The sequence below is a fragment of the Choristoneura fumiferana genome, chromosome Z (assembly GCF_025370935.1).
Source record: "Choristoneura fumiferana chromosome Z, NRCan_CFum_1, whole genome shotgun sequence".
Lineage (NCBI taxonomy): Eukaryota > Metazoa > Arthropoda > Insecta > Lepidoptera > Tortricidae > Choristoneura > Choristoneura fumiferana.
This window is the reverse complement of record NC_133472.1, coordinates 43,726,579-43,742,546: the sequence shown is the minus strand read 5'-3', so window position 1 is coordinate 43,742,546 and position 15,968 is coordinate 43,726,579. Positions and strand designations below refer to the sequence as shown.

Below are 15,968 nucleotides of genomic sequence, written 5' to 3'. Positions count from 1 at the left end.
AACATAGATGTCGCTATTGCTGCTGCTTAAGTAGCGTAGTAGAAAAAAGCAACCTGAGATATGTGTGCATAGGAGAAATTCGTGTCTGTACTCCCGTCCAGTGGTAGTGTAGGGGTGTGGCACGCACGCACACGCACGGAATGCTGAGGACCTGGGTTCGATTCCCAGCGCTGGTCTCTTTTTCCGGTTTATTTATGCATCCATGTCAGTTTGTATTTTTGATAATCAATCTAGTCCGTTGCCGCTACGTTACCGTGTCATAATTGCAATGTTAGGTACATCAATTGATATCTAATGTACCATCAGCCAAATAAGTGGTCTATCAATTTTTAAACAAGCTCCTATCAAATGAATATGTCGCTAAAGTCGAACTTTCAAGTTGACAGACACGTCTATTGGCATTATTGTTTTATGACGTGCAAACGATTGTCTAGTTTATGGTGGTAGACCACATATTTGGCTGATGGTACCTTACGGCACTATAGACCTAGACTTGCTGTTTGGAACAAAACGCGCGGCGCGTCAATCATCAATATTACTTTGACACAGCCGCTGTCACGGACGTCAACAGACTATAGTGAAAGGTTCACAAATCTGCGCCGTGAACCAATTTTGTGCGCCGTTTTGTTGTAAGAAACATGCAGTATATTATGTCGGCGGCCGATCGTGCAATCTGCCAGATCACAAAATTCCAAGGCATATCGTGAAATAGCGCCATTTCATGAATGGGCTAAGGGACGCCCGCCGTATCGTTAAAAAATCACCGTTTAACGATTTGCCCAGTGACGTTTAGGCAGATCATGATATTCCTAGGCATATATGGCGGAATTTCGTGATCTCGCGGATTTAACGATCGGCCGCCGACATAATATACATAATGTCGATGGTTAGGTAGGTATTATATACTCGTAAACTGATTATATAGTTTTGGTATTTCATGAACATGAGTGTAGGTATTTCCGAACTAAAGAACTAAAATAAATAAAAACAATTACTTTGCTCGCCCGCACTTATGATAGCTACGTTTATGCAAGAAATGTGTGTTCATGCAGTTCCTCCACCTACACGCAAGACGCTGTAATAACTAATAAATAATACTAAATATCACGGTACAATTCACACCAATTGACCTAGTCCCAAAGTAAGCTTAGCAAAGCTTGTGTTATGGTACTAAGCAACGGATAAATATAATAAAAGATTAGATACATACTTAAATACATATTAAACACCCAAGACCCGAGAACAACATTCGTATTTTCATACAAATATCTGCCCCGACACGGGAATCGAACCCGGACCTCAACTTCGTAGTCAGGTTCTCTAACCACTAGGCCATCTGGTCGTCAAACTAAGAACACACACAAAGCCATCTATCACCACCACAACACTACACGGACGCGTTCGAATCTTGTAACAGTATCAATTTGTCTAAAAAGCAGCTGGTCTAATTAAGTACTCAAGTGGCCTAGGAATGCGACTGGTCTAAGTAGCAAGTGGTCTGAAAAGTAACTGGTCCTTACCTGTTTTTTTGTCGAAAACTTGAACATGTTAGATCAGAGTTGCGTCGAGGAGCTCCGCGTCTTCGACTTTGAGTCAAAGAATTTTGACTAATTGGTACTTAGACCAGTTGCCTACAGACAGTGGCTACTTAGACCAGTTGCTACTTAGACCAGTTGCTACTTAGACCAGTTGCTACTTAGACCAGTGGCTACTTAGACCAGTGGCTACTTAGACCAGTTGCTACTTAGACCAGTTGCGCTACTTAGACCAATTACTAATTGGTTACTTACCTAGACCACATGCTTTTTAGACGAAATGATATTATGATACTATAGGTACTAACCCGGTAATTTACAAACACCGGATTGGCTAAAATGGATATTGTTGCCAAGGCGACGAAGATTAAAGTCTGAAAATGTGGAATAAATGTTGGTCGTATTTTATAAAAATATTATATTAAGAAGTAACCTATTTACCTATCATTTTTGTCATTTTGTTGTGTCCTCACATTTTTATTAGTACAAATTTGCACCCGTCAATCCGGTTTTAATGTCTTGTTGAATGATTGCTTTTGAGAGTGGGTCTATATTGACTCTCATAAAATTCTTATCCCTATTTTTTATTTTACTACCCATTTGTGTTCATAATTATCACTCTCCGTATTTTTTTCCTCATACTTTTTTCCTCATAATTTTTTATTACTAACATCGGAACTCATAACAGACAGTGTTCATATTTTTTTTTATTCATAATCTCATTACTAAGAACACATCTCAACTCATAATGTTGTTTTTCAGAAAATTTTCCTTCATAACAGACGAATATCATAATTTTCTTCTTAATAATGGCATTAATAAGATAACATTTGAACTCATAATATCGTTTTTCATAACGGTAACTACCTATTCAAAATAAGATTTACTTATATTGTTAATTATTTATATCATAAATATAAGTTAAAAATATATGTTTGTAACTTTGGTATCGGGGTAGAGAAGGGAAAACTGTTCGATATTTTTTTTGATAATCTAACTGAGGAAATATTTTTTTTATTTACTTAGGACACCGCCCTGTTTTCAATATTAATAAGGTACCATCAGCCAAATAAATAAGTGGTCTATCAATTTTTAAACAAGTTCCTATCAAATGAATTATGTCGCTAAAGTCGAACTTTCAAGTTGACAGACACGTCTATTGGCATTATTGTTTTATGACATGCAAACGATTATCAACTTTAGGGTGGTAGACCACATATTTGGCTGATGGTACATCTTAACGTAGGCAGACCTAAAATTACTGCCTGCAAAATAAAAAATGCAATTAATTGAGTGAATCAATTCGCTTGGCAGCTATTCGAAATAAATTATGTCTCATTGAACCGTAATCTATTTACCTAGACTAGTCTCCGCTACGATTAATTATATAGTAGCGGAGGTGAAAGAAAATGAGTTCTAGTTCATTGATTCCTCCGCTAAGTAAGTAACCCCCGAATGAATTACATTAAGTTATCTACGCCAAGAGTTGATACAACTTGGGCTTTTTAATAATAATGCAACAATAAAAGTCAGAGATGAAACGGATAGTGGTGCCGGATACCGGTTACCGGATAGCCGGACATCCGGCCGCCGGATATTCGGCGGGACCGTTGGTCGGATAGCCGGACATCCGGCCGCCGGATGTTCGGCCTAGTTTTACGTACAATTAAATTAAGCTAATTCGTTTGCATGACACTCCGTGCAGGTTGCAACTTGTAGAGTATAACTTAGGGGCTTGGTAATTTAAACTGACGGATAAATATGATATCGTTTCTGTTTTTTTTTAATAGACGCGAGACGGTATCATATTTATCCGTCAGTTCAAATTAATCTATGGGTGGTGAAACAGCCCCTTAGAATAATAAACTGATGTCAATAATTGATAAATTCATAAATAAATACCAGTTTTTAATCATACCGGATAGTACGCAACTATCCGGTATTCGGCCGAATAGTAAAATAGTGGATACCCGTTGCACCTCTAGTCTATAACTGGCTTGTCGAGCGCACATTCTACACTTTTTTTTATGGTATAGGGGGCAAACGAGCAGGCGGATCGCCTGATGGTAAGCGATTACCGTCGCCCATGGACACCTGCAACGCCAGAAGAGTCACAAGTGCGTTGCCGGCTTTAAGGTAGGAGTACGCTCTTTTCTTGAAAACTTGAAGGTCACATCGGTCCGGGAATACCGCAGGCGATAGTTCATTCCAGAGTTTTGCTGTGCGAGGCAGGAAATGAGTACTTTTGATGAGTTCCTTAAATCAGCCGATATGAAGTGTTTCATAAAGTCCCTTTCTTCCCGGTTGATCGACACCTCTGGGGACCCAAGAGCTGGTACGTATTTATCCCAGCGGATCGCACTTGCGGTCCAAAGGGGTAATGCGGCCAGCATCATGGGAACTCTGCCACAGGCAGATCTTTTGGACGGGGTTTTCTTTTTATAATTTTTATTTTTATAGTAACATATAGATATATTTAGTTACGCTTTCTTAGGTAAGTTTTCTTTGTCTTCTCTTATTATATTATTTTTTATTTAATTTAATCTGTAAAAATAAGGGAATGAATAATTATAATATATTTAAATTATTTAAATTAATTAGTTTTTTGGAATATATTAGAATAATTAAAAAATAACATGTAATAATGGTATTACAATAAAAGAGTATGTGTATGAGTTTACACACTAGACCGACCGTATCGTAATGCACGCGACGGCGACGACGGTGGGTTAGAAAAGGTGGTAGTGGGATTTGGTTGACTTAGGTCATGTTCTAGGTCATGACATAGACCTAGAAAATGACCTACTTAGAAAATGACTTACCTAGAACACGACCTACTTAGAAAATGACTTACCTAGAACATGACCTACTTAGAAAATGACTTACCTAGAACATGACCTACTTAGAAAATGACTTACCTAGAACATGACCTACTTAGAAAATGACTTACCTAGAACACGACCTACTTAGAAAATGACTTACCTAGAACACGACCTACTTAGAAAACGACTTACCTAGAACATGACCTAATTAGAAAATGACTTACCTAGACCATGACCTAAGTCGTGGTATCATAGGATGTGTGTAATGGGTAGAGACCGTAAATGACGCATTTTTTTTAATTAGATAATTTTGGCTTCTTTTTACTCAGAATCATTCGCAATATTGATTTGGACGAAGAAAGTGTCCCTAATTTTTTTGCCAGTTTTGTGACTTGTTTCACACATGAAAATTATATGAAAAATAGGAACATTTCCAATGAAATCAATGAAACAAATAGAAAAACCCCAAACTCGGCTAATTCTGAAAAAAAAATGCGCCATATAAAATGTAAATAATGCCATTTACCGCTCTCAAGCCGGACATAATGTAATATTATAGCGAACTTTAGGAAAATACATACCTACTCAAAAGTGCGTACTACCCTTTTAAACACAGCCCTATGAAAACAAAAAACTTCTTCTAACATCACAAATACATAAAACTCGTAGCTCGTAGAGCCTCTACGGCGTAGCAGCGTAGCCTCATTTACATATTTAACAGCATATTGGTAAGCCATATTAATTAGTTGGAGTTGAGGTTCATTTCACACACGGATTCACTGCAGTGACGTAGCATCAGCAGGGCTACTACGAAACCCGAAACTCGAAGTTCGTGTCGTGCGGTCCCTCTGACACTTATACTATTTAATACGAGAGCGAGAGGGACGGTACGACACGAACTAAATAGGCCGTAATGGGCACTTTTACACGTATTTTTTTTTAAACTTCCAGCGCTTTCGGAAAGATCATCATTGCCAAGAAGAATGCGCCGCAAGAAACTTGGCAGAAAGTCATTTTTTCATAATAATATAATTACAAATAAAATACTTAAAACTATATTATACAATTAAAGAAAAAAAAATACAAAAAATAATAATAATAATAACACAGGGATGTATGGGGTCCCTTAGTTACAATACTAACACTAACTATATCTAAACTATATTTATACGTTCAGTGGAAGTGTAGAATGCTTCCACCGTCATAAATTTTAAAATTGACATATTGTCATTTTAGCCCGGTTTAGATAATTTTGATACTTCTGCTGTAAGAAATACCATCCTCAAAATGGAAAATGTTATAAGATTATGTTAGAATTAAAATGTTAGAAGATATATTCAATGCCAATCTGGCCAAAATGGTCCAAAAATTGATGCATCTGGACTGTACGTAAAGGGGCACTGAAGGGCTACTGCGAAATTCTAAAATCGAAGTTCGTATCGTACCATCCCGCTAACGTTAATATTATTTCATACGAGATTGAAAGTGACGGTACGATACGAACTTCCATTTTCGAATTTCGTAGAAGCCCTTCTGACAAAGGTCATAAAACTTACCAAGGGACTACTAAAGTGCAGCTTGAAGTCTCGAGTATAATTTAATATCTGGGAAATTTAAATAAATATCTAAAAAAGCCGTGGTGGCCTAGTGGTTTGACCTATCGCCTCTCAAGCAGAGGGTCGTGGGTTCAAACCCCGGCTCGCACCTCTGAGTTTTTCCAAATCCATGTGCGGATTTACATTTGAAATTGACCACGAGCTTTGCGGTGAAGGAAAACATCGTGAGGAAACCTGCACAAATCTGCGAAGCAATTCAATGGTGTGTGTGAAGTTCCCAATCCGTACTGGGCCCGCGTGGGACGTATATAGGCTGGGATGATGATCTAAGTATCAATATCGTTTAATCAGTATACAGCAAGTGTTGCCAGCCAAATTTTTTTTTGAGTCCTTGCACGAAGCTATCACACTACACTTATGTACTACTAATTTACAACTATACCTAATACAAAAAATACGTCAGAACGAGTACGCGAACGTAAAAGGTGATCATCTCGCGAAGAGAGCGCGAGACGAGCGAGCTAAAACCGAAAAGTACGGCGCCGACGGCAACGCAGCCTTGACTAAAGAAATAACTCAAACTCAAACTCAAACTCACAACATTTATTGACAAGAAAAACACACTACATCACAACAAAAACACAGTAAAACATAAATAGGAGAAGAGAGGAAAATAAGAGATATTGTGCTGCAAAAAATCTGTGTAAATCTTAATCCTTCTTAAATTATCAGTGTGCGTGCGGCGCGTGCGTACACATTATTGACTGACAACTATGTATAAATCAGGTCCAGCCTCTCTATTAAGCTCTTATACAAATAGGATACAGGAGTCAATATAATCGGGGTTTGAGATCTAGAGGCTCCCGCGCCTCTCTGGAGACACGTACTGAGATCATTCAATCATGAACTCAAATATTGACAACATGACTAGTGTACGAGTATATCAAAACGGATCGGGACGTTTGCTGAGGGTTCAGCCACGCCAGGAAAATTCTTGGCCACTATTTCAGCAACGTGACGTCAGTGGCATATATCGTGTGACAATGTATTATTCCTCGAGCTTTGCGGTGAAGGAAAACATCGTGAGGAAACCTGCACAAACCTGCGAAGCGATTCAATGGTGCGTGCGAAGTTCCCAATCCGCAGTGGGCCCGCGTGGGAACTATGGCCCAAGCCCTCTCGATCTGAGAGGAGACCTGTGCCCAGCAGTGGGACGTATATAGGCTGGGATGATGATGAATCTATTATTACCCGACTGCGAAGAAGGAGGGTTATGTGTTTGCCTCGTATGTATGTACATTGTATGTCTATTACTATGTCTCGTAACTACTCAACGTTTGAGCCGATTTTGATAAATGATACGTCATTTGGCGCTAAAAATCCCCCATTTTAATTTTTCAACGATTTCATGTACCCATTGTCACTCGCGTCATCAAAACGAATCCAATGACGTATCATTTAGCAAAATCGGTTCAGCCGTTGAGTAGTTACGAGAGGACATAGGATTAGACATACATACATACATACGCGTCAAACACATAACACTCCTTCTTCGCAGTCGGATAAAAAGAAGAAAACAAGTCTAGTGGGCTAGAACTCTGTTTGAAAATTTTTAAATAATTCAGGATGGTAGTAAGTATGTCAAACTTTCAAGGAAAACTATAACGGTTAAGTTTGCTTGAGAATTATTAGTTGTTTAAGAGTAAATAGCAGCCTAAGGTATAAAATATACCTAAACTATGGAAGATTCCGTATAAAATACGAAATCCTTACATTACTTAAAAAAAATAATGGCTACGGAACCCTATTTCGGGCGTGTCCGACACGCTCTTGGCCGGTTTTTAGTTCAAGTCTCGAGCTATCAAACGCGCACTAATGAGGGCTATCGTTTTTTGTCTCACTAGATGGCGCACTGTTGCGTGAGGTTTTTAAGTATGGCTTTCAAAGTCTGTTATTACGGGCGTAAAACAAAGTTTAGATTAAAATCATCAGTCTTCAAATTATAAATCCTCTCACTTCTTTTATGAAATAACGTAATCGTCAGCGGGTCGGCAAGATATGAAGTTCTCAGATATGGCTCTAGCAAAGAACTGATCATTTTATAAGGAAAACGTATTTTTTGAATCAAACCTATGAAAGTACCATGTTCGTTAGGGCCTCCACTAACTAGGTGTAACTTTATTGGATAAACAAGTTATTATAAGTACTTAAACTGTCTTGCGCTGTTATTAGTTCATTACACGACAATATTTGGCGCCCGGATGGGTGGTGCATATTCCCCCCCCCCCCCCCTCACAGCTTTCCGCAGTGCCCCCACTGACCAGCAGGGCTACTACGAAATTCGATAATCGAGTTCGTGTCGTTCGGTCCCTCTGATACTCATACTATTTAATACGAGAGCGAGAGGGACGGTACGATACGAACTTCGATTGTCGATCTTCGTAGTAGACCCCCCGCCCCAGACTACTGATATCGGGGTAAGCCACGGAGGTAAGCAGTAGATATTGAAACGTAATAAGTTTCTGTTAAAATTTCTATTTTTATTTTTCATTTAGCTTGCCCTGTTTGTTTATTTATTTGGTTCAAATCTTGGAAGAAAAATTTGACCCACTGCACTGCCTGTGGTCGGATTGACTTGAAATTTGGCATACCTACTTATCTAGGTAAATCTTGGTGACAACTGACAACACAATAATCTGGTAGGTACGTCACCATCCTGGTGGTCCGGCCAGGATCGTCTCCGCAGGCCAGAATTCCCAATGGTGTTTTTTTTTTTTTAATCTTTATTTATTATGGAACTTTGATCAAACGATAATGAACATGTCAGTTCCCAAAGGCCTTAACTATAAAAACACCATGGTGAATTTTGAATGCAAGACTGTATATTTTGTTGACTGTACGAGTTACGAATGTGACACTCAATAGATTATATTACAAACTAACCAACAAACTTAGAGAACCACCGACTTCGTCACTTCAAAGTTCAATATCTCAAAAACGGCTAAACCAATTTTGATGAAACGTGTCTAAGAGCCACCGCTAGAAAACCTGATTTCAAACAAAAAAACGCATTCAAATCGGTCACACAGACACACATAGCAGTGAAACTTATAACACCCGTGTTTTTGCGTAGGGGGCTAAAAAGAAAGACTAACCTACCTACCTAACCACACACAGCAGACACACACACACACACAGACACACATAGGGGTCAAACTATAGCACCCCTCTTTTTACGTCGGGGGTTAAAAGATTGGAAAACCCCCTACTTTGTCACCTCAAAGTTCAATATCTCAAAAACGGCTGAACCGATTTTGATAAACATGTCTAAGAATCGCTAGAGATTCTGATTTCAAAAAAAACCGCAGTTAAATCGGTCCACCCGTTTAAGAGCTACGGTGCCACAGACAGACACATAGCGGTCAAACTTATAACACCCCTCTTTTTGCGTCGGGGGTTAAAACTAGCGAACCGAAAACTAAGAATGCCATCTTTCGACTTTTAGGGGCTGTTTCACCATCCATTGATTAGTGTTAACCGACGGTTAAATGTGATGCCGTCTCCGTCTATTCGAACAAAACAAATAGAGACGGCATCACATTTAACCGTCAGTTAACACTAATCTGCACAAACCTGCGAAGCAATTCAATGGTGTGTGTGAAGTTCCCAATCCGCACTGGGCCCGCGTGGGAACTATGGCCCAAGCCCTCTTGTTCTGAGAGGAGGCCTGTGCCCAGCAGTGGCACGTATATAGGCTGGGATCAATGGATGGTGCAACAGCCCCTCAGCATCCCAAATATTCAGTTTTAGTAAAAGTCGCTAAGAATAGTGGTGCCGCGCTCATCAGGCAAATGGCAGAAGCAAAAATCTACCCTAAACCATTGTTTAGCCAGGCCAGCCCCACTTTTCGGGATTAAAAAGTATCTAGTCAAGTGACGAAGCAATGACTGTGACGTTAAAGCTAGAGGCTCGGATTCCAGCCTATCCATAAACATAAACATAAACATCTGCAACACCAGAGGTATCGCAGATGCGTTGCCTACCTAGAGGCCTAAGATGAGTGCCCAAACACAACAGTGCAAGCACTGCTGCTTCACGGCAGGATTAGCGAGCAAGATGGTGGTAGCAATCCGGGCGGACCTTGCACAAGGTCCTACCACCTGCAAAACAAACCGTTGACGAACCGTTGAGTTGATGAAACATGTCTAAGAATGATCGCTAGAAAGCCTGCTTTCAAATAAAAAAACCGGCCAAGAGCGAGTCGGACAAGCCCGAAATAGGTGCCGTAGTCATACTACTACTGTGTTAAAAATAAAGTTGTGTTGAATACTTGTGATGTATACATATCATTTAATAATATTGTAAATCTGTTTTAAAAAATATATATACCTCGTTGAGTTTCTTGCCGGATTCTTCTCAGCAGAGGTTTTTCCGAACCTGTGGTAGATTTTTTTTGACATTCATAAGTGCTTGTTATAGCCTAAATTGAATAAAGATATTTTGACTTTGACTTTGATTACGAAAACATTAAGTAATATTTTTCCAAGGATTTCGTATTTTGTACGGAATATTCCAAGTTTAGGTATATTTTATATCAGGCTGCTATTTACTCTTAAACTATGTATAGTTTTCCTTGTAAGTTTGATATACTTACTACCAAAGCCGCGGACGGACAGACAGACAGACATGACGAAACTATAAGGGTTCCGTATTTTGCCATTTGGCTACGGAACCCTAAAACCGCTTCATTTACCTGTTTCCAATAGAGCGGTGCTGTGATAGGATAGGTAAATGAATTCCTAGTACAGCTATAGTGAAACAGCCCAAGGTCAGCAAACTCACATTTGCATTTATACAGGGTGGCTCATTTAGATCGGTCAGTATGGGACGGTCTGAAACTATCAGTCATATTAAGATCTGTTCTTAGGAACATGTCATCGATTTTAGTAACAAGACAAACTGCGTTCAAAGATTAAAAAACTGGCCAAGAGCGTGTCGGACACGCCCAAAATAGGGTTCCGTAGCCATTACGAAAAAATTAATTAATATTTTTCTAAAGATTTCGTATTTTGTACGGAATATTCGTTTAGGTATATTCTATACCCTAGGCAGCTATTTACTTTAAAACTACTAATAATTCTCAATAAAACTTAACCGTTATAGTTTTCCTTGTAAGTTTGATATACTAGGTACTACCATCCTGAATTTTTTCAAATTTTTCCACCCACCGCTTTAGATTTTAGAGGGGGGGGGCGCTCGATTTTAATGAAAATTTACACTTTAAAGTTGAATATTTTGCAAACAGATCACTGAATCGAAAAATCGTAGTAACCCCCTAATGGTTTTAAAAGACCTATCCAACGATACCCCACACTATAAGGTTGGATAAGAAAAAAAATCACCCCCACATTACGTCTATGGGAGTCACCCTAAAAAAAATATTTTTATTTTTTTTATTATAAAATTTTGTCGGCATAGTTTCCATATATATTCGTGCAAAAGTACATCTTTCTAGCATTGTTAGTCCCTGAGCAAAACCGCGGACGGACGGACAGACAGACAGACAGACATGGCGAAACTATAAGGTTTCCGATTTTGCCATTTTGGCTACGGAACCCTAAAAAAAACTTGTTCTCAGTACGGGAATCGAACCAGGTCGTTTTGAAAAAAAAAAACTTACATTAAGTATTTCTATTGGATATCGATAGTGTAGGTCATAAGCAATAAATGTTATAAAATACGATAAAATAACTTAAGATGCAATTTTTTATAAATGAAACTTGAGTGGAACCACTCGAATGCAGTTCTTCTTGTTATTAAAATCGATGACATGGTACCTAAGAACAGACCTTCGTATGTCTTATGGTGGTTTTCCACCGGTGAGGCAAGACGAGACGAGGCGAGACGAGAATTGAAATTTGTATGACATATATTTGTATTGTCTCGCCTCGCCGGTGTAAAATCACCATTATACGTAGTTTCTGACTTTCCCATACTGACCGATCTAAATGAGCCACCCTGTATATCAGTTAGGATTACGATCTACCTGTATCAAACTACCCCTTTACCTCCTGTTGCCAACACAGCTACCTACCATGTTCATAATCGTAAAAAAATAATTGAGTATGACTTGGACCGATTTAATCCAGTCAAAATGATGATGCGTGCGCATTCAATTTTAAAGACCCCGGCGCCCCTCCCCCGGGAAGGTGACACCATTTTTTTCACCCCCCATTTTGCATGCTACAATCCTGGCCTGACTTGTTGAGGTTTAACTGTTTCGAAAATTGTTAAACTGATGGAGTGTTGCCATACATGCTTCCGGATTGAAAGTTTCTTTGCGAACTTCTTTCCGTTGGCGTTCGTGTCAGTGTTTGTATGTATTTATTATGTTTAAGTTTTTAAATGGGTCCCGCTGAAAAACAGCGTTGCGGCTTGCCGTAACATTATGTTTATGCTGAGTGGGGCCCACTTTATACTATTCGATGTTATTCTTTTATTCTTTCCATCTAATGTATTTTTTATGTTTATCGAATTTGTTTAAATAAATGGTTCTCTCTCTCTCTCTCTCTCTCTCTCACACACACATATACTTCGAGCTAAATATGTCGATGACTTTAGTTTTTCGGAGAATTTCCCTATTTCGGATTATATCGCGCAAATAAACTCCGAGCATAGCTTTCTCCGCACTTGGACTTTATTTTCATAGCTTTAGGCCTGAAAACGACTAAAAGGATAACAACAAATAATAACGTAACGAAAATTTTACAATAACGGAAATAGGTCGTTCCAAGCAAGCTGCTGGCAGTTAAGTCGAATGATTATTTATGAAACAAAATAAAACAAAATGGCGGATGGCGTCCTTACCGATACTCATTTTTTTTTCGAAATCCTTCAAATATAAGATCAGACATAGATATTACATTATGATTGGTTATTTGGAGTCTTTTTGTATTTTTTATTTCAACTCCAAATTTGTTACTTTTACGGGTATCCCGTGAAACCATATCGAAAATACAAACTGAGACATGAGACGTCTCTCGTCGTGACGTCTCTCGATGAGAGCGAAAACATAGATAAGTAGCTGTATAGTAAGTCAAAAAGATGAGAAATTAAAAAAGGGGTCTAAATTGTAATTCCTGGTTCTTTTTCTGGTTTTTCTGTGCATCCATGTCTCAGTTTGTATTTTCGATAGATATTACAGCACTGGTGTAACTGTGGCAACATTGCCTATTGAATTAACGTAACATAATTTCACAACCGAATTTTCACAAACGAGCAAAATCCTAGTAAGTAGCTGTAGAAAGCTGAGCTACCGTACAGTTATACCGGGTGTGGCCTGTAGGTAATATGAGCAAATAATTAAAACATAGATCACACTCACCAAACTGAACAACATTAGTTCAGCGACTTTAAAAAAATAGGTATTTTAATTTTTATTACTCTTTTAAGTTTATTCGAAGAAACAATGTAAAAATGCTTGATGTTTGTTGTAGTGTGACAGGCGACGTCAGTTGTGTTCTAGCAGTTCTAGGATGGCGTACATTGATGGCAATATTTAATTTGTATGAAAAAAGAAAAATTCAAAGATTCCATTAGTTTTAAAAGTCGCTAAATTAATGTTGTTCAGTTTGACGAGGACGATCTATGTTTTAATTTTTCGCTTGTGTTACAGGCCACACCCGGTAAATGTTATAATATGGCGGGTAATACGGTATTTGACAACTCCTGATTATGCCATATCTTAATATTAATATGAAAATATAGATAAACAGATAGTGTTTAGCGAAGAGAAAATTTAAATCGGTTGAAAACTGGATTTATAGTGATTTTTTGAAAAATCTATATATCTGTCTCTTTCTCAAACGCTTTTCTCTATGCAGCAAGTATGGCGGTACTGGCGTGTGACATCACATGCCAGTATGTCTTTCTCTGTCTAATCTTGAATTTCAAACCTTTATAACTTTGTTATTTTTAAAGGTAGCTTAATAATTGTTTTTCTATTCGATAACAGGCATTGCGTAGTTTTCATTTATAAAACATATACAAAATAGTCAAATACCGTATTCATGGCGCGCAATGTATATCATATATCATAGAATGAATTGACGTGTAATGTGAAATATTGTTTAAGCTTACTTCAATGGATATATGAATAAATTACGAATAATTAATAGTTTATGGAGAGGGCTACTTAGATAATGTGTCATAAAATCATATTAACAGCAGGTGCTTGAGTTAATTTCAGTGAACACACCTGTTAATGTTTTGCATTTTTTTAACTCTCGACGCAAATGAGGGGTGTTATAAGTTTGACCGCTTTGTGTGTCTGTGTGTCTGTCCGTGACACCGTAGCTCTTAAACGGGTGGACTGATTTAAATGCAAGTTTTTGACCAACTTCCAGTAGTCAGATTGACTTGAAATTTGGTATGCAAATGTAGTTTGGGTGACAATGCAAGTCAACAAAAAGTACAGTCATCAAAAAATCTTGTATTAAAAATGTTTTTTTTATGGTTAGGTTATTTTTTATTTCAAATAGCTGGCAAACGAGCATGCCTGATGGGAAGTGATCACCGCCGCCCATGGACACCTACAGCATTATTAGGACTGCGGGTGCGGTGTTGTTGCGGGTTGTTGTTGTGTAATTATATATGTATTTCAAAATTTAAAAATAAATTCTACAACAGAAAATATTAATCAACAATTAAATTAAAATAAAGCTATGCTAAACTGAACATGGTAGGTATAATGTGTATATCAAATGACTCAATGTTAAATAAAAAATATGGGAAGTCTTATTTAGTTAAGTACTGTATCTAATTAACAAGTTCTCATATTGTTTCACGAGATGCTCTATTAATGCTTCTCTTTGTTTTACTTTAACGAGTTTAGTCTTAATAGGAAAGTAACCTTCTTGCATTTAATGTAATACAGTCGAGCTCATAAACTTGTGAGCAAAAATTTTGTCAAAAATATCTGAACACAACTTTACGCCGTTAACAATGGAGTCGTGTTCAGATATTTTTGATCAAATTGTTGCTCACATAAGAACTTTGTCTATATGATTTGTCGAATTAAAATATGAAATAATTGCACGATTCGGGCGTTACTTTACGGAGGTCCATAAATAAACTACACCAAATTATCTGTCATTTTAAATTTAGTGTAAGTAGGTATTTCATTAAAAATATTAGGTACATTCAAGGTCAAAGTTTATTATTACTACCTTGTCGCTGTCACTTCATGTTTGAAATTTTGTATAAAATTCAACTGTACCATATAATTTAATTTCTTCGTAAACCTGTGGAGTTAATTATAATGGAGTTTATTAAAATATTATAAGTATAATTATTTAATTTGTGGTGTCATCCATTAACTTCAAGCTAAAAAAATAGCAAAGTTTAAGATTAAATCTGATACGGACAGACACGTAAATAGTCTCGTAAGACTAAAAAATCATCTATATAAACAGTATACATGATTCTTGGTATAAAAATACTTTTAATTTAACACATACTGTCCTTCTTGTTGTCTACTTGTACTTTAATACTATTGTTGATGAATAATTATGTCCTTCTTTCCTTCATTTTTATTACAATTTTACTTTCATTATTAAATTGGTTGTTACAAGGGTAACAAAAAAAACTCTGTCTCAACTTCCCTAAAGAGTTCAAAAGTTACAACCCAGTAACAAATGGAGAGACAGAGAGTGGTGCTATAGCAATAAGTCACCTTTGGGCCTACGGATATAGAAAATTATCGTTGATTCTGTCAAAAAACCACTCATAATTACAATGGACCAATGAAAGAAACAATGATCTCACATATATCTTGGTGAACCTCCATGGCTGTTTGGTATAATTAGAATATTACTTAGAAGATATAATTCGTATCACCACACCTTTAAAATTACATATGGCTTATGGTACAGTCATTTTACGATGCTCCCTTTGACAGTATATAAACCTTCGTCAAAAAAACAGCGCTTTTTTGATATCTAGAAGTGCTACCATTACAAGTGTCATGGGACCATCAAAATAATTCCACTTTAAAT

General features: G+C 37.5%; 2 protein-coding genes across 7 annotated transcripts in view; both read right to left on the bottom strand.

The window, feature by feature from the left end:
* The window catches only part of LOC141437922 (solute carrier family 35 member C2-like), a 309,412-nt gene that overhangs the window by 116,511 nt on the left and 176,933 nt on the right, over nucleotides 1–15,968 (bottom strand). The gene's annotated exons all lie outside the window — the stretch shown is intronic.
* Nucleotides 1–15,968, bottom strand: part of Glut1 (Glucose transporter 1) — a 116,296-nt gene that overhangs the window by 99,523 nt on the left and 805 nt on the right. The gene's annotated exons all lie outside the window — the stretch shown is intronic.